We start from the raw sequence: 18,521 nt of genomic DNA, 5'->3' as shown, positions 1-18,521 counted from the left end.
CCCTCCATCTGGATAACACATTATAATCTGTTTTCAGCAATAATTTTTATTTGTTTATTAAAATGTTACCTTAACCTTATTCTACAATTTAATCAAGGCTAGACAACACTCAGAGAATGGGAAGCATGTTGTGGTGCCAATGTATTTAACATCTTAAGGACGCAACCCATTTGGGCCATAAGGACGCAGACAATTTTATTTTTATGTTTTCGTTTTTCCTCCTCGCCTTCAAAAAATTATAACTCTTTTATATTTTCATCCACAGACTAGTATGAGGGCTTGTTTTTTGCGCGAACAGTTGTCCGTTGTAATTCCATCACTCACTTTACCATAAAATGTATGGCACAACCAAAAAAATACTATTTGTGTGGTGAAATTAAAAAGAAAACCGCAATTTAGCTAATTTTGGAAGGTTTTGTTTTCACGCTGTACAATTCACGGTAAAAATGACATGTGTTCTTTATTCTTTGGGTCAATATGATTAAAATTATACCCATGATAACATACTTTTCTATTACTGTTGCGCTTAAAAAAAATCGCAAACTTTTTAACCAAATATTCGTTTAAAATCCCTGTTATAATCCCCCTATTTTGAAGACCCATAACTTTTTCATTTTTCTTTTTAAGCAGTGGTATGAGGGCTCATTTTTTGCGCCGTGATCTGTACTTTTTATTGATATCATATTTGCTTATGTAAAACTTTTAATCCATTTTTTATTAATTTCTTTTTGAATAAAACGTTATAAAAAAGCAGCTTTTTTTTACATTCACACCGTTCACCGTACGGTATCATTAACATTTTATTTAAATAGCTCAGATATTTACGCACGTGGCGATACCAAATATGTATATAAAATATTTTTTAACACTTTTTGGGGGTGAAATAGGGAAAATGGGACAATTTACATTTTTATTGGGGGAGGGGGTTTTTCTAATTATTTTTATTTTACTTTTTTACTTTTTTACTTTTATTTTTACACTTTAATAGTCCCCATAGGGGACTATTTATAGCAATCATTTGATTGCTAATACAGTTCAGTGCTATGTATAGGACATAGCACTGATCAGTGTTATCGATCATCTTCTGCTCTGGTCTGCGGGAAGGCAGATCAGAGCAGAAGACGCCGGGAAGGCAGCGGAGCCAGGTGAGGGGACCTCCGTCTGCCATGCCGGATGATCGGATCGCCGCAGCAGCGCTGCGGACGATCCGATCATCCATTTTAATGACCGCGATGCTGCAGATCTGTATTGATCACGGCATCTGAGGGGTTAATTGGTGACATCCATGGGATTGCGGATGCCTGCCATAATGGGCGGGTCCCTGGCTGCGATCAGCAGCCGAGATCTGACGCGCATGATTTGGGCATCGTAAATGTACGTCCTGGTGCGTTAAGTACCACCTCACCAGTACGTACATTTACATCCTGCATCGTTAAGGGGTTAAAGCTTGCTTATTTTTATAAATCAGTACCAAATGTAAATTCATGACATTTTGAAACAGATCTGATTATAGGAAGTGGCATCGTCCTCTCCCTCCAGAAGCCTGTAGTTCCTCTTTCCCTGTCTCTGTGAGTGTTACAAGCTTCCTCAATCACCAAGTCCATCATGCAGTAAACTGGAGGCAGAGCAGTAGGGGAGCAGCTTTGGTGTGAACCCCTCAGTGTGTCTGTGGGTTTGAATGGGATGCTGGAGATTAAGGGAACAGCAGAGAAGAGACCTCTGATATTTTTGTAATGATAGGTGTGCTTAGACTGTCTTATTTTAAACAGGTCCTTTCCATAAAATATACCATGTAAGAGCATAAGGTGGTCAGAAACATAGCTAGGCTTTCCGTTACTTGGGACAAAGATTTATGTATGTATGTGAACGATGCCATAGTGTGTGATGATTCTGAGGAGGTGGAATCACTGTGGGTAGAATTACAAAAGGAGGGAAATAGTGAAAAAATAATATTTGTATTGTAATTTACAGACCCCCTAATATCACTGAAGAGATAGAAGGTCGGCTGTATAAACAAATAGAGAGGGCCGCCCGGGCAGGTACAGTGGTAATAATGGGAGATTTTAACTATCCAGATATAGATTGGGGTCCGGGGTTGGCTAAAACTACAAAGGGGAGAAAATTCCTAAATTTATTGCAGGATAATTTTATGGGCCAGTTTGTGGAGGACCCAACAAGAAGTGATGCCTTGTTGGATCTGATCATTTCCAACAACGCAGAGCTGGTTGGTAATGTAACTGTGAGGGAAAACCTTGGTAATAGCGACCACAATATAGTTACTTTTGACTTAAAATGTAGAAAACAAAGACAGACGGGGAAAGCAAAAACATATAACTTTAAAAAGGCAAACTTCCCTGGGTTGAGGGCTGCACTACAGGACATAGACTGGGGGGAGGTGTTCTCAAATGCTGATGCAGAAGGTAAATGGGACATCTTTAAATCGACTCTAAATAACTATACAGCTAAATATATACCAAAGGGGAACAAATATAAACGATTAAAACTAAATCCTACATGGCTGACAAATGAGGTTAAAAGAGCAATAAACAACAAAAAAATAGCCTTCAAAAAATATAAATCTGATGGGTCAGCTATAACATTTAAACAGTACAAGGAGCTTAATAAAATCTGTAAAAATGTAATAAAAACAGCAAAAATTCAAAATGAGAGACAGGTGGCCGAAGAAAGCAAAACTAATCCTAAATATTTTTTTAGATATATAAATACAAAAAAACCAAGGGCAGAGCATGTAGGACCCCTTAATAATGATAATGGGGAGGTTGTCACGTGCGATCAAGAGAAGGCGGAGCTACTGAATGGGTTCTTTAGTTCTGTATGTACTATGGAAGAAGGAGCTGACATTGGTCAGGTCAGTGCTGGTAACACATCATATAATGCATTGAACTGGCTTAATGTAGAGATGGTACAAGGTAAGTTAAGTAAAGTAAATGTAAGCAAATCTCCAGGACCGGATGGACTACACCCAAGAGTTCTTAGAGAGGTAAGTTCAGTAATATCTGTACCCTTGTTCATGATATTTAGAGATTCTCTGGTGTCTGGTATTGTGCCAAGGGACTGGCGCAAGGCTAATGTGGTACCAATCTTCAAGAAGGGCTCTAGGTCTTCGCCAGGCAATTATAGACCGGTAAGTCTAACGTGCATTGTGGGTAAATTGTTTGAAGGACTTATAAGGGATTACATACAGGAATACATAGGGGATAATAGTATTATAAGTGATAGCCAGCATGGGTTTACTAAGGATAGAAGTTGTCAAACCAATCTAATTTGCTTTTATGAAGAGGTGAGTAGAAGCCTTGACAGAGGAATGGCTGTGGATATAGTGTTTCTGGATTTTGCCAAAGCGTTTGATACTGTCCCTCACAGACATCTGACAGGTAAGTTAAGGTCATTGGGCTTGGAAACTTTAGTTTGTAACTGGATTGAACACTGGCTCATGGATCGTACCCAGAGAGTGGTGGTAAATGATTCGTACTCTGATTGGTCCCCGGTTATTAGTGGTGTACCCCAAGGTTCAGTACTGGGCCCGCTGCTGTTTAATTTATTTATCAATGATATAGAGGATGGTGTTAACAGCTCTGTTTCTATCTTTGCAGATGACACCAAGCTTTGTAGCACGGTACAGTCTATAGAGGATGTGCATAAGTTACAAGATGACTTGGATAGACTAAGTGTCTGGGCATCCACTTGGCAAATGAGGTTCAATGTGGATAAATGTAAAGTTATGCATCTGGGTACTAATAACCTGCATGCGTCGTATGTCTTAGGGGGGATTAAACTGGCAGAGTCACTGGTAGAGAAGGATCTGGGTGTACTTGTAGATCACAGACTACAAAATAGCATGCAATGTCAGGCTGCTGCTTCCAAAGCCGGCAGGATATTGTCATGTATAAAAAGAGGCATGGACTCGAGGGGCAGGGACATAATACTCCCCCTTTATAAAGCATTGGTACGGCCTCACCTGGAATATGCTGTTCAGTTTTGGTCGCCTGTTCATAAAAGGGACACTGCGGAGTTGGAAAGGGTGCAGAGACGCGCGACTAAACTAATATGGGGCATGGAACATCTTAGCTATGAGGAGCGATTAAAGGAGTTACAATTGTTTAGTCTTGAGAAGAGACGTTTAAGGGGGGATATGATAAACGTATATAAGTATATAAATGGCCCATACAAAAAATATGGAGAAAAACTGTTCCAGGTTAAACCCCCCCAAAGGACGAGGGGGCACTCCCTCCGTCTGGAGAAGAAAAGGTTTAGTCTAAAGGGGCGGCACGCCTTCTTTACCGTGAGGACTGTGAATTTATGGAACGGTCTACCTCAGGAACTGGTCACAGCAGGAACAATTAACAGCTTTAAAGCAGGGTTAGATACATTCCTGGAACAAAATAACATTAATGCTTATGCAGAATTATAAAACTACATCCCTTTCCCTTATCCCCTTACATCCTTCCCTTCAATCCCCTGGTTGGACTTGATGGACATATGTCTTTTTTCAACCATACTAACTATGTAACTATGTAACTATGTATCCTATCAAACAGCACCGCCTATTTCCTATTGCATAAATTCCTATGGTTCAAAAAAATTTTATTGAATTTTTCAATAATTTTTTTTCACAAAACAGAATTGGCCAATAGATAACAAACATGGCCAAAAGAACAATACAGAAATAAATAGAACAGAATCATACAAATTCTTTAGAAATGATCACTCAGTTTAGATATGGACATATTAGAATAGAGGTGTTTTTTTCCCCTCTTAGGGATTCAGCTTGTGCCTGTGATCTTATATGGATGATGGACACAGGCCATACAACAATTCCCCTATAATATGCCATGGCAGCCTTTAAGTTAGATAAAGATAGTACAAACCAGGCAATCTCTTCAACTCTCGAAGCATTTCTCTAACTAGTAGCATATTACAATTGTATAAAATGTAATGTGAATTATAAGGGGGGACATTTATCAAGGTATTTAGAGACTTTTTTTTGCTTACAAAAGTCGCACATGCGCCTACGCATTTTTTTGTGTGACTTTTGTAGGCAATCAAAAAGTTACTAACTGCCTTACCTAAGCAAATTTCAGTTTTCACTTTGCAGTGGTCAGGTATTTATGATGTGCGAAAGTCGCACACAGGCAAAAAAAGGTTGCAAACCCCTTTCAAAAAGTCGCAAGTCTGCTCTAGGTCTGACCTGGAATCCAAATGTGATAGCTTGGGGGATGTAGGGTATGGGGAGTGTAGCTGTGTGGTGATTAAAGGGTGCTTGTTAACCCTTGCTATTCATGACACCAGGGTGAGGGCTCCTCAGTAATGCTTGTCCCACCGCCACCCTTCCCAAGAGCGATAGGGAGGTAGATAATAATAGAATGTCCACAAACGGAGAGTTTTCTGAAATAGGAATAACTTTTACTGAAGATTTTCTGCAAGCTTCATAAACTGAACAGTCTCTATGCATACAACTGCTTTCTTTGGAGATTGACAAAGGTTGGGACTTTAGTCTTTAAGTATTAGGTGCTGTTCCACTGGATTTAGGGGATTTAGTTGCGGTCCAGTAATCACGCTAGCATTCGCGGGGGTAGTTGAGAACTCACAGTTTTAGTTCAGCTGAGGCCAGTAGATTTTGAGGCCTAGCGTGTCTTTTAAAGCTGCGCAGATCCGTCCTGCTAGTCCGGCATCCACGAGAGCAGCAGCCCAAGAGAGCGATAATTGGCTACATCTCCATTATATGGGCAGGGGCTGGACTAGTGCTAATTGGTCCATACTGATGTCAATCTCCATTACAAAGATTTGTGAGTAACACGTGACCCAAGGACCTCCAAAGGGCCTCCAACATACCATAGAAGTTATTAACATGGTCACATGACCGAAGGTCCTGCGACGCTAAGCAAGGTAAGTACTTTACATTATGTTAGATATACACTATTATGAAATATATACAGGTATCAGCATTAGAGAACTAGACTTAAGGCTGTCCCACCTGAGGAACCCTACCTGAGCATAGTTACTCTGACTTTGGGGACCTCTACACTAGGTACAGTATGCAATATGGTACCGGGCCACCACACAAAACTCCCATACGTGAGCAAATTTAAAAAGTCGCCGCTGCTCATCTCCCCCCGCCACTCATCTCTCCCCCACCGCCGTTCACCTCTCCCCCCCCCCCGCCGCTCATCTCTCCCCCACTGCCGCTCATCTCTACCCCGCCGCCGCTCATTAGGTCTCAGTTCTGAGGCCCACTGAAATGGGACTTGTAGTTTAGCTATGGGGTACTGCCAGTTGTTGCTAAACTACAACTCCCATCATGGGAGTTGTAGTTTAGCTACAGGGTGCCTCCAGCTGCTGCTAAACTACAACTCCCATCATGGGAGTTTTTTCTTATCATTTCAGACCCGTGTATGCAGAGGACTTCTTCGAATTTGGTGGACTACGTCGATGACCAGCGCTTTTTTTTTTTGTTTAATATTAATAAAATGGCTAACGAGAGCTTGGGGGGGGGGGGAGTATTTATTTTAAATAAAAGTTTAAAAAAAGTGTTGTTTTTTTTTTTTTATTACTTTACAAGCTTAGTAGTGGAAGCCATCTTGTAGACGGAATCCATTACTAAGCCGGGGCTTATCACTATCCCCAAAACCAGCTAGCGCTAACCCACAATTATTACCCCAGTACCCACTGCCACAGGCGTGCCGGGAATAGCCGATACCAACAGGCCCGGAGCGTCAAAAATGGCGCTTCTGGGCCTATGCAGTAACAGGCTGGCGTTATTTAGGCTGGGGACAGCCAGTAACAATGGTGCTCGCCCACCCTGGTAACATCAGGCTGTTGCTGTGTGATTGGTATCTGAGTATGAATATACAGGGAACCCTATGCATTTTTTTCCCTGTATTTCCCTGTATTTTCCCCCCTCTATTTTCATTCTCAGCCAGATACCAACCAAGAAGCAACAGCCTGACGTTACCAGGGTGGACGAGGACAGTTGTTACCGGCCCTCCCCAGCCTAAATTATGCCAGCCTGTTACCGCCTAGGCCCAGAAGCGCCATTTTTGATGCTCCAGACCTGTTGATATCGGCTCTTCCCAGTACCCTTATAGTGGTGGGTACTGGGGTAATAATTGGGGGTTAGCGCTAGCTGTTTTTGGGGCTAACGATAAGCCCCAACTTAGTAATGGATTCCGTCTGTAAGACTGATTCCTCTACTAAACCTGTAAAGTAAATAAAAAAAAATTTAAAAAACACAACACGTTTAATACATTTGTATTCCAAAAATCACTCCCCCACAAACCCTCGCTAAGCATTTTATTAAACAAAAAAACTGAAGAAGTCCACAGGATACACAGATCTTAAATGAGGTAAAAAATCGCTTAGTACATTTAGGGGTAAAAAGTGGTAAAATGTTTTTATAAACACACATATATGTGGTGTCCCACTACAGGTACTTAGTCCTGTACTACCTGTAGGCCCTGTCAGGTAGAGTTGCTCAGTGACCTAGGGGCTCCCCTGCAGGGACTCCTTGACTTATTAAATGTGGTGTATGTTACCTTAAGACCATAGATAGGATTCTAGTGTATAAATAGTATATAGGATCTTTGGAGGACTTAAAGGACCTGTGAGTAAGCCTGATCACATGTTATGTTATACTGTTATATGATTTGTTGCAACATGTACTCCCAGAGAGCACCTGCTTTAACCTATGACCCACAGCTTGACCAAAGGGCTTTAGTTCAGCCCCCTCACTATATAAAGGGGCAGCCATCTTAATTAAATCTCTTAGCTACCAGCTCTCTTTGAGTTATGTGCTCATAGCTACAACATCAAAGTCTTTGCAGAAGCAGCTACCAGAGAACCTCAGGACAAGTGTTCAGCATCTGGAGTACCACAAAGCTACAACTCTCCAGTAAGTCAAGTCTACTTATGCTGTCACTGAAGTTAGTAAAGTCCTGCACATAGTCTAGTCCAGTTTAATAACAGTCAAGTCTAAGTTACAAGTCCAAGTCAAGTTAATTACAAGTATTGGTCCAGCAAGCTGCAAGGTCCTCTCGGTACTGGTCACTAGTGTTGAGCGGCATAGGCCATATTCGAATTCGCGATATTTTGCGAATATATCGACGAATATTCGTCATATGTTTGCTAAATTCGCATATTCGTAATATTCGCGGTTTAGTTTCGGATAAGCGAAAATTCACATATGCAAAAATTTGCATATGCAAATTTTCACATATGTGAAAATTCGTACGCCAGTCTCACACAGTAGTATTAGAGCCTTCTTTACACCACACAAGCTGGAAGCAGAGAGGGATGATCACTGTGATGTGTACTGTGAAAAAAACAAAACAAAACAAAAAAAAATAATATTCGTAATTGCAAATATATAGTGCTATATTCGCAAATATGCGATATTCGAAAAAAAAAATTGCATTGCGAATATTCAAGAGCAACATTACAAGTGGTCACGTCTCTGGGACAATCTGGCAATAGCTGTGGAGATAATTACACCTGTATTCTATTCAGTAAAGCCTCCATTTACCTGCAACTGGTTGTGGACTCTTTATTCACTACTATCCCATGGGATAGCGAAGAATCCGGGTGTGTGGTGTTCCGGAACCCGAAAACCACACTGGCATCACAAACACATAGAGGTTAATACCATGCAACCCCCGGGGTTAATAACATCTGATCCCACCACTCACTGCAACACCCATGGCTCTGCCAATACCCACTATAGTGGCACACCACATATTTTGGCATCCCACGAACAGGATACGGCCTTAACCATTCAGTCACCCAGTCAAGTCCTTCCCCCCAAGTCTGAACTGTGTCTGATACTAAACCCCATACAGTCGCGGAAAAATGTGCGCCCTCATAGTGTACGGGACTTTGTTACAAGAGTTTGTTTTACTGTGGTGCGGATACAAGTAGTGGGGAAGGTGAAGGAAGAAATGTTAACTGTCATTGCTAACTGTGTAAAGTCCGTACCTGAAGGGGTCAAACCAGGTCCGTTGTTTCCCACGCAGCTCTGCCCAGTCAGTCCCCAGCTATGACGCCTCTTCAGTGTGCGAGCCGGAACTAAACATCTGCCCTGTTTTGCACAGGGGAAGTATTTACCCACCGGACCATACAAGTTCCCCGGGCGCAGCCATAGCAACGATTCCGGCGGCTGTGCCCGACTCTGCAGAATATCGGCAAGTACCTGTGGCAGCACAGATTTTGTTTAATGCTACCAAAATTACTGCAGAAATTTTCCAGAGCCAGCGGTTGCCCGCATTAACCCCTGGGCACCCAGTCAAGGCCGAAGGTAGTCATTCTAGTTTATTGCCTGGCAGCTTAAAGGAACAGCGCACTCAATTCCTTCATAGACATCGTACTCAATTCATGCAGAGACAACGCACTAAATTCCTCTTAAAGAGACAGCACACTCAATTCTTCTCAAAGCGACAACGCTCTCAAATCTTATTAAACCATAAAAAATTTTATGAAAAATTTTCAATTTTCAATTTTTCAAACTTTGAAACTCTTTGCTTGTAAGGAAAATAGATATACCAAATAAATTATATATTAATTCACATATACAACATGTCTACTTTATATTTGCATCATAAAGTTGACATGTTTTTACTTTTGGAAGACATCAGAGGGCTTCAAAGTTCAGCAGCAATTTTCCAATTTTTTAAAAAAAATTCTAAATCTGCATTTTTCAGGGGCCAGTTCAGTTTTGAAGTGGATTTGAAGGGCTCAGTAGAGGGTTCGGAAGGGAAGGAGCAACAATGGGATTTTGGAGAGTGAATTTTGCTGAAATGGTTTTTGGGGGGCATGTCGTATTTAGGAAGCCCCTGTGGTGCCAGAACAGCAAAAAATACCCACATGGCAAACTATTTTGGAAACTACACCCCTTAACCCCTTAAGGACGCAGGACGTAAATGTACGTCCTGGTGAGGTGGTACTTAACGCACCAGGACGTACATTTACGTCCTGTGCCTAACCGCGGGCATCGGAGCGATGCCCGTGTCATGCGCGGCTGATCCCGGCTGCTGATCGCAGCCAGGGACCCGCCGGCAATGGCCGACGCCCGCGATCTCGCGGGCGTCCGCCATTAACCCCTCAGGTCCTGGGATCAATACAGATCCCGGCATCTGCGGCAGTGCGCGATTTGAATGAGTGATCGGATCGCCCGCAGCGCTGCTGCGGGGATCCGATCATTCATAACGCCGCACGGAGGTCCCCTCTCCTGCCTCCGTCCGGCTCCCGGCGTCTCCTGCTCTGGTCTGTGATTGAGCAGACCAGAGCAGAAGATCACCGAAAACACTGATCTGTTCTATGTCCTATACATAGAACAGATCAGTATTAGCAATCATGGTATTGCTATGAATAGTCCCCTATGGGGACTATTCAAGTGTAAAAAAAATGTAAAAGTAAAAGTAAAAAAAAGTGAAAAATCCCCTCCCCCAATAAAAAAGTAAAACGTCAGTTTTTTCCTATTTTACCCCCAAGAAGCGTGAAATTTTTTTTTATAGACATATTTGGTATCGCCGCGTGCGTAAATGTCCTAACTATTAAAATAAAATGTTAATGATCCCGTACGGTGAACGGCGTGAACGAAAAAAAAAAAAAAGTCCAAAATTCCTACTTTTTTAATACATTTTATTAAAAAAAAATTATAAAAAATGTATTGAAAGTTTTTTATATGCAAATGTGGTATCAAAAAAAAGTTAAGATCATGGCGCAAAAAATGAGCCCCCAAACCGCCGCATATACGGAAAAATAAAAAAGTTAGAGGTCATCAAAATAAAGGGATTATAAACATACCGTATATACTCGAGTATAAGCCGAGTTTTTCAGCACGATTTTTCGTGCTGAAAACACCCCCCTCGGCTTATACTAGAGTGAACTCCCCCACCCGCAGTGGTCTTCAACCTGCGGACCTCCAGAGGTTTCAAAACTACAACTCCCAGCAAGCCCGGGCAGCCATCGGCTGTCCGGGCTTGCTGGGAGTTGTAGTTTTGAAACCTCCGGAGGTCCGCAGGTTGAAGACCACTGCGGCCTTCAACATCATCCAGCCCCCTCTCACCCCCTTTAGTTCTGTACAGTACTCACCTCCGCTCGGCGCTGGTCCGGTGCTGCAGGGCTGTCCGGTGAGGAGGTCGTCCGGTGGGATAGTGGTTCCGGGCTGCTATCTTCACCGGGGAGGCCTCTTCTAAGCGCTTCGGGCCCGGCCTCAGAATAGTCACGTTGCCGTGACAACGACGCAGAGGTGCGTTCATTGCCAACGTACTTCTGCGTCATTGTCAAGGCAACGCCTCTATTCCGGGCCGGAAGCGCGGAGAAGAGGCGCCCCCGGTGAAGATAGCAGCCCGGACCACCTCCTCACCGGACCACCTCCTCTCCGGACAGTCCTGCAGGACCGGACCAGCGCCGAGCGGAGGTGAGTACTCAGAACTAAAGGGGGTGAGAGGGGGGCTGGATGATGTTGAAGGCCGCAGTGGTCTTCAACCTGCGGACCTCCGGAGGTTTCAAAACTACAACTCCCAGCAAGCCCGGACAGCCGATGGCTGCCCGGGCTTGCTGGGAGTTGTAGTTTTGAAACCTCTGGAGGTCCGCAGGTTGAAGACCACTGAGGGCGAATGATGAGAAGAGGATGATGAAGGGGGGGGTGTGGGGATGATGAAGGGGGGTGGGGATGATGAAGGGGGGGGGGGTGTGGGATGATTACAAGGGGATGATGAAGGGGGGTGGGGATGATGACAAGGGGATGATGAAGGGGGGATGTGCGGGATGATAAGGGGATGATGAAGGGGGGATGTGTGGGATGATAAGGGGATGATGAAGGGGGGATGTGTGGGATGATAAGGGGATGATGAAGGGGGGATGTGTGGGATGATGACAAGGGGATGATGATGAGGATGTTAATGACGGGTCTGGATGATGACAGGGGGGGATGAGGTATTTCCCACCCTAGGCTTATACTCGAGTCAATAACTTTTCCTGGGATTTTGGGTTGAAATTAGGGGTCTCGGCTTATACTCGGGTCGGCTTATACTCGAGTATATACGGTACTAATTTGGTTAAAAAGTTTGTGATTTTTTTTAAGCGCAACAATAATATAAAAGTATGTAATAATTGGTATCATTTTAATCGTATTGACCCTCAGAATAAAGAACACACGTCATTTTTACCATAAATGGTACGGCGTGAAAACGAAACCTTCCAAAATTAGCAAAATTGCGTTTTTCGTTTTAATTTCCCCACAAAAATAGTGTTTTTTGGTTGCGCGATACATTTTATGATATAATGAGTGATGTCATTACAAAGGACAACTGGTCGCACAAAAAACAAGCCCTCATACTAGTCTGTGGATGAAAATATAAAAGAGTTATGATTTTTAGAAGGTGAGGAGGAAAAAATGAAAAATTTAATTGTCTGAGTCCTTAAGGCCAAAATGGTCTGAGTCCTTAAGGAGTTAAGGAATGTAACAAGGGGTACAGTGAGCCTTAACTACCCACAGGTGTTTGACGACTTTTTGTTAAAGTTGGATGTGTAAATACATATTTTTTTTTTTACTAAAATGCAGTTTTTTCCCCAAATTTTACATTTTTACAAGGGGTAATAGGAGAAAATGACCCCCAAAATGTGTAACCCCATTTCTTCTGAGTATGGAAATACCCCATGTGTGGACATCAAGTGCTCTGCTGGCGAACTACAATGCTCAGAAGAGGAGGAGCGCCATTGAGCTTTTAGAAAGAGAATTCATTTGGAATGGAAGTCAGGGACCATGTGCATTTACAAAGCACCCCGTGGTGCCGGAACAGTGGACCCCCACATGTGACCCCATTTTGGAAACTGCACCCCTCACAGAATTTAATAAGGGGTGCAGTGAGTATTTTCACCCCACTGGCATTTGACAGATCTTTGGAACAGTGGGCTGTGCAAATGAAAAATAAAATTTTTCCTTTTCACTGTTCCAAAAATCTGTTAGACACCTGTGGGGCATAAATCCTCACTGTACCCCTTATTACATTACATGAGGGGTGTAGTTTCCAAAATGGGGTCACATGTGGGGGGGTCCATTGTTCTGGCACTATAGGGGCTTTGTAAACACACGTGGCCTTCAATTCCGGACAAATTTTCTCTTCAAAATCACAATGGCGCTCCTTCTCTTCTGAGTATTGTAGTTCGCCCGCAGAGCACTTTACATCCACATATGGGGTATGTTCTTACTCAGAAGAAATGGGGTTACAAATTTTGGTGGGCTTTTTTCCTATTTTCCCTTTTGAAAATGAAAAATTTAGGGTAACACCAGCATTTTAGTGAAAATTTTTTATTTCTTTCTTTTCCCATCCAAATTTAATGAAAATTCGTCAAACACCTGTGGGGTGTTAAGGCTCACTAGACCCTTTGTCACGTTCCGTGAGGGGTGTAGTTTCCAAAATGGGGTCACATGTGGGTATTTATTTTTTTGCATTTATGTCAGAACCACTGTAAAATCAGCCACCCCTGTGCAAATCACCAATTTAGGCCTCAAATGTACATGGTGCGTTCTCACTCCTGAGCCTTGTTGTGCACCCGCAGAGCATTTTACGTCCACATATGGGGTATTTCCGTACTCAGGAGAAATTGCGTTACAAATTTTGGGGGTCTTTTTTTTCCTTTTACTGCTTGTGAAAATAACACCAGCATGTTGGTGTAACATTTTTTATTTTTTTACACTAACAGGCTGGTGTAGCACCCAACTTTTCCTTTTCATAAGGGGTAAAAGGAGAAAAAGCCCCCCAAAATTTGCAGTGCAATTTCTCCCGAGTATGGAAAAACCCCATATGTGGCCCTAAACTGTTTCCTTGAAATACGTCAGGGCTCCGAAATGAGAGAGCGCCATGCGCATTTGAGGACTAAATTAGGGGTTGCATAGGGGTGGACATAGGGGTATTCTACGCCAGTGATTCCCAAACAGGGTGCCTCCAGCTGTTGCTAAACTCCCAGCATGCCTGGACAGTCAGTGGCTGTCCAGAAATGCTGAGAGTTGTTGTTTTACAACAGCTGGAGGTTCCGTTTTGGAAACACTGCCGTACAATATGTTTTTCATTTTTATTGGGGGGACGTGTAAGGGGGTGTATATGTTGTGTTTTACCCTTTATTATGTGTTAGTGTAGTGTAGTGTTTTTAGGGTACATTCGCACTGGCGTGTTACGGTGAGTTTCCCGCTGGAGTTTGCACTGCGGCGAAAAATTAGCCGCAGCCCAAACTTGAAGCAGGAAACTTACTGTAAACCTGCCCGTGTGAATGTACCCTGGGGACAAACCTCCAGCTGTTTCAATTCTACAACTCCCAGCATGTACTGACAGACCGTGCATGCTGGGAGTTGTACTTTTGCAAAAGCTGGAGGCACACTGGTTGGAAGACCTTCAGTTAGGTTCTGTTACCTAACTCAGTATTTTCCAACCAGTGTGCCTCCAGCTGTTGCAAAACTACAACTCCCAGCATGTACTGACAGACCATGCATGCTGGGAGTTGTTACTTTTGCAACAGCTGGAGGCACACTGGTTGGAAAACCTTCAGTTAGGTTCTGTTACCTAACTCAGTATGTAGTTATGCAACAGCTGGAGGTACGCAACTACAACTCCCAGCATGCCGAGACAGCTGTTTGCTGTTTGGGCATGCTGGGATTTGCAGTTTTGCAACATCTGGAGAGTTACAGTTTATAGACCACTGCACAGTGATCTCCGACTATGGCCCTCCAGATGTTTCAAAACTACAAATCCCAGCATGCCCAGACAGCAAACAGCTGTTTAGGCATGCTAGGAGTTGTAGTTTTGCAAGATGTGGAGGGATACAGTTCAGAGACTACTGTATAGTGGTCTCAAACTGTAGCCCTCCAGCTGTTGCAAAACTACATATTCCAGCATGCCCAAACAGCTGTCTGGGCATGCTGGGAGTTGTAGATTTGCAACATCTGGAGGGCTAGAATTTAGAGACCACTGTACAGTCGTCTCAGACTGTAGCCCTCCAGATCAACTTATCGGCTTCCGTAGGATCCAGGAAGCCGTCCTTTTCTGCTGCACGACATCGCCGACGGCCGATCACCGTACCCCGCTGCCGTCGGATGGGTAAGTGAATCTTCAGCGCCCGGTCCCCTTTGGTTCCCCGTTCTGCCCCGCCTATTGTGGGGGGGAACGAAAGTTAACCCCCCGCCCCCACTCTGCTATTGGTCGTCGCTTCTGACGACCAATAGCAGGGATAGGAGGGGTGACACCACTGCCACCTCACTCCTATCCCTTCAGGGGGATCGTAGGTGTCTTAGACAACTGCGATCCCCCTTATTTTCCGGGTCACCGGGTCACCATAGATCCCGTATGACCCGGAATCGGCGCAAATCGCAAGTGTGAATTCACTTGCGATTTGCGCCGATCGCTGACATGGGGGGGGGGGGTCTGATGACCCCCCTGGGCATTTGCACGGGGTGCCTGCTGATCGATATCAGCAGTCACCCCGGTCCGGTCCCTGCCCGGCACGCTGCGGGGACCGAAATTTCCACGGGCGAATGGATACGCCCTTCGTCCTTAAGTACCAGGACGCAAGGGCGTATGCATACACCCTTCGTTCCCAACAGGTTAAAGGGCCAACGCACCCAATCAAGATGTCAGCATCCAGTTCTTCAGGATCACCGGACGAGGGTGTTTCTTCAATTCCACCGGCTGGATCACCTCCTGCTGTAGAAACCCGGAGGTTTCTACCCCCTTCACCTCCTATTCATCTCCACAGCTTAGGATTTCCTGTGGCTCCCCCATTGTTACTGGGGAAAACCTGTCCTTCCTACCTACAGTAGAGATCCCTTTACCCTTAAGGGGTTTCAAAGAGAGCATCCAGAGCTTGTTTGTTTTCTATTCTCTTCCCCCTAATCAACAGGTGCAGTTACTTACTGGACAGCTACAAGGACCAGCACAAGGAAATCTGCACCTGGACCGCCTCCGAGAACAACAAATGAGACAAAGCCCAGTTAAGAATACCAGTGGCGCATAACCCTAATTTGTCCTTTTCTGCCTTTAAATGTCTGGCTATCCAAGTTATAGAGCCTGGGACAGATCCTGAAGGAAGTCTTGCCCCTATGCCAGAATCACTGGGTGCGGCAGCCAGCCCCATACCACCACCACCGGCTCCGCACCAGTAGTCAACACTTTGCCCTCCTCCACAGCCTCAGAAATTCAGTGTCAAACAAGACATTGCCCAATTGACTCATGCTGTGAAGGAACTTGCTAGTCAGGCCGCTCAAGCCAACAGAGAGCCACCCTTATCTAAGAGACCTGTATCTGCTCCTCCTCACCATCAAAATGGTCCTCGTCAGGGTCCACCCAACAGGCCTCCAGGGTCTTCAAGGCCCCTCTGCACTTATTGTAACAAAACTGGACATTGGAAAATGCAATGTTGGGATTTAAACGGGCTTCCCCTGAGGTTGAGGACCGCATTAATTGACACAGGGGCGCAGGTGTCTACCATCTCTAAGGGTCTTTTCTACAAATATTGTAATGTCCCAGTCCCCAGGCATGGATATAGGGAGCCCACTATTCACCTGGGGAGCCATGTACTTAGAGGGCAAGGAGTAATTGTTACTAACGTATCTGAAAAGGGGGCAACTGAATTTATATTGGGGATGAAAATTAGGAGACACTGCTTCACGGATATTGTCAATTCTATGCATGCCTCTCTCCCCTATATGTCCCCTTCAGGCTAGCGGGCTGCACAGCACCATCTCAAAGTCCTTCAAGTGGAGCAGTAGTTTGTTAATCAAAAGTCTAAGAGGAGAAGTCTGTAAAGTCTGGATTCAAGATATCAGGTCAGTGACCTTGCAGCCGAAACCCTAGATGATTTGATGGTGCCGAGCGCGCCCAGGGATGAGGAACCAAGACTACCAAGCCCTGCTGGAACCCATACAGTCCGAAGATTACCCATTGATTCGAGCTGCGAGGAGCCTAGTTACGGTAGTCAATGGGAGAGTCCCAGTTCACTTGGTCAACTTAATCAGTGTAGCCACCGTTCTGCCAAAGTACACGGCGGTGGCCCAACTATATTTCCTGGAACCTAGTGATGTCCTGTCCTCATGTAAGATGGCCTGGCAGCGAACTGCCCAAGTAACCCTGGATTCCACAAGAAGCCCTCAGGAACCTTGGTGGACGCAGCTTCAGGTGGGAGATCATACTACCCCGCAAGAACAAGTCAAAGGAGTCATCAACGTGGCAAATAAATATCAAGATGCCTTTAGCAAACATCCAACGGACATTTGGACGAACGTCCATGATTGAACATCAAATTTTGGCTTGGGATAAACCACCCATTAAGGAGAGACACCGTCCGGTCGCACGGGGTATGTACCAGACAGTAAAGAAAAAATGTTAGTCGAGATGAAGGACGCGGACGTGATCCAGGAGAGTCAGAGTCCATTGGCAGTGCCCATGGTTTTAGTCAAGAAGATGGACGGAACCATCCGCTTCTGTGTCGATTATCGGAAGTTGAATGACATTACTCACAAAGATGTTTATCCTCTCCCCAGGATCGAAGAGTCACTCACTGCCCTGGGATCTGCCGCCTACTTCTCCACCTTGGTTCTGACCAGTGGGTACTGGCAAGTACCCATGGACGTGTAAGACCGAGAGAAGACTTTGTGACTCCCATGGGCTTGTTCAAGTTCAAGAGTATGCCGTTTGGGCTGTGCAATGCCCTTCCAGCGGCTGATGGAGCGACATTTGGGACATCTCAACTTCCAGAGTGTTTTACTGTACCTTGATGATGTAATTGTATAATCCAAGTCCTACCAGGAACACTTAGGTCACCTGTCTGAGGTTTTCCAAGTGTTGATCAAACACGGACTGAAGGTCAAGCTGTCTGCTCAAGCCGCAAGTGCACTACCTTCGTCATGTTGTCAGCGCTGAGGGAGTCCAGCCTAATCCTGACAAGGTGGAAATCATCAAGAATTGGCCTACCCCACACACGGTGAAGGATGTAAGGAGCTTCCTGGGATTTGCTGGTTATTACTGGTACTTCATTCCTCACTTCGCTCAGATTGCCGAGCCCCTAACCTCCCTCCTGCGAGGCCCAGTGAAGGAAAACTACAGCGGGAAGTTGCCTGTGGTGTGGACCAAGGAACAAAAAGTGGCATTCCAAGCCCTGAAGCACTTGTTAACAGAACCTCCCTTCCTGCCAAATCCAGACTACACTCAGCCATTCTGGTTGTATACGGATGCCAGCTTTGAAGGATTGGGGGCTGTTTTATCCCAATTCCAAGGAGGATGGCCGCAAGGATGTCAGAGCACCCCTCCATTCCATCCAGAATGAAAGGCCTAACCAATTGATCACTCTAGACTATGTCAAGTTGTCGCCTACCCGGTCCGGGTATTTGTATGCTCTCACCATGGTGGATCACTATTCCAAGTGGGTTGCAGTCATACCAGTTAAAGATCTTACAGCCAAGACCACAGCACAGATGTTCTACTCCCCTTGGGTACAAATCTTTGGATGTCCAGAGTCTG

General features: G+C 44.6%; 1 protein-coding gene across 2 annotated transcripts in view; it reads right to left on the bottom strand.

Moving 5' to 3' along the window:
• Positions 1-18,521, bottom strand: part of ITGB2 (integrin subunit beta 2) — a 198,822-nt gene that overhangs the window by 163,675 nt on the left and 16,626 nt on the right. The window contains exon 1 of one of the 2 annotated variants that reach the window (XM_056533713.1): positions 8,989-9,384. The exons of the other annotated variant lie outside the window; for it this stretch is intronic. The gene's annotated coding sequence lies outside the window, so the exon portion shown is untranslated. Of the gene's footprint in view, positions 1-8,988; positions 9,385-18,521 lie in introns of those variants that run through there. 2 annotated transcript variants of the gene reach the window in all.

The sequence above is a fragment of the Hyla sarda genome, chromosome 8 (assembly GCF_029499605.1).
Source record: "Hyla sarda isolate aHylSar1 chromosome 8, aHylSar1.hap1, whole genome shotgun sequence".
NCBI classification, from domain to species: domain Eukaryota; kingdom Metazoa; phylum Chordata; class Amphibia; order Anura; family Hylidae; genus Hyla; species Hyla sarda.
The sequence above is the reverse complement of the archived record's forward strand: the minus strand, read 5'-3'. Positions and strand labels throughout refer to the sequence as shown.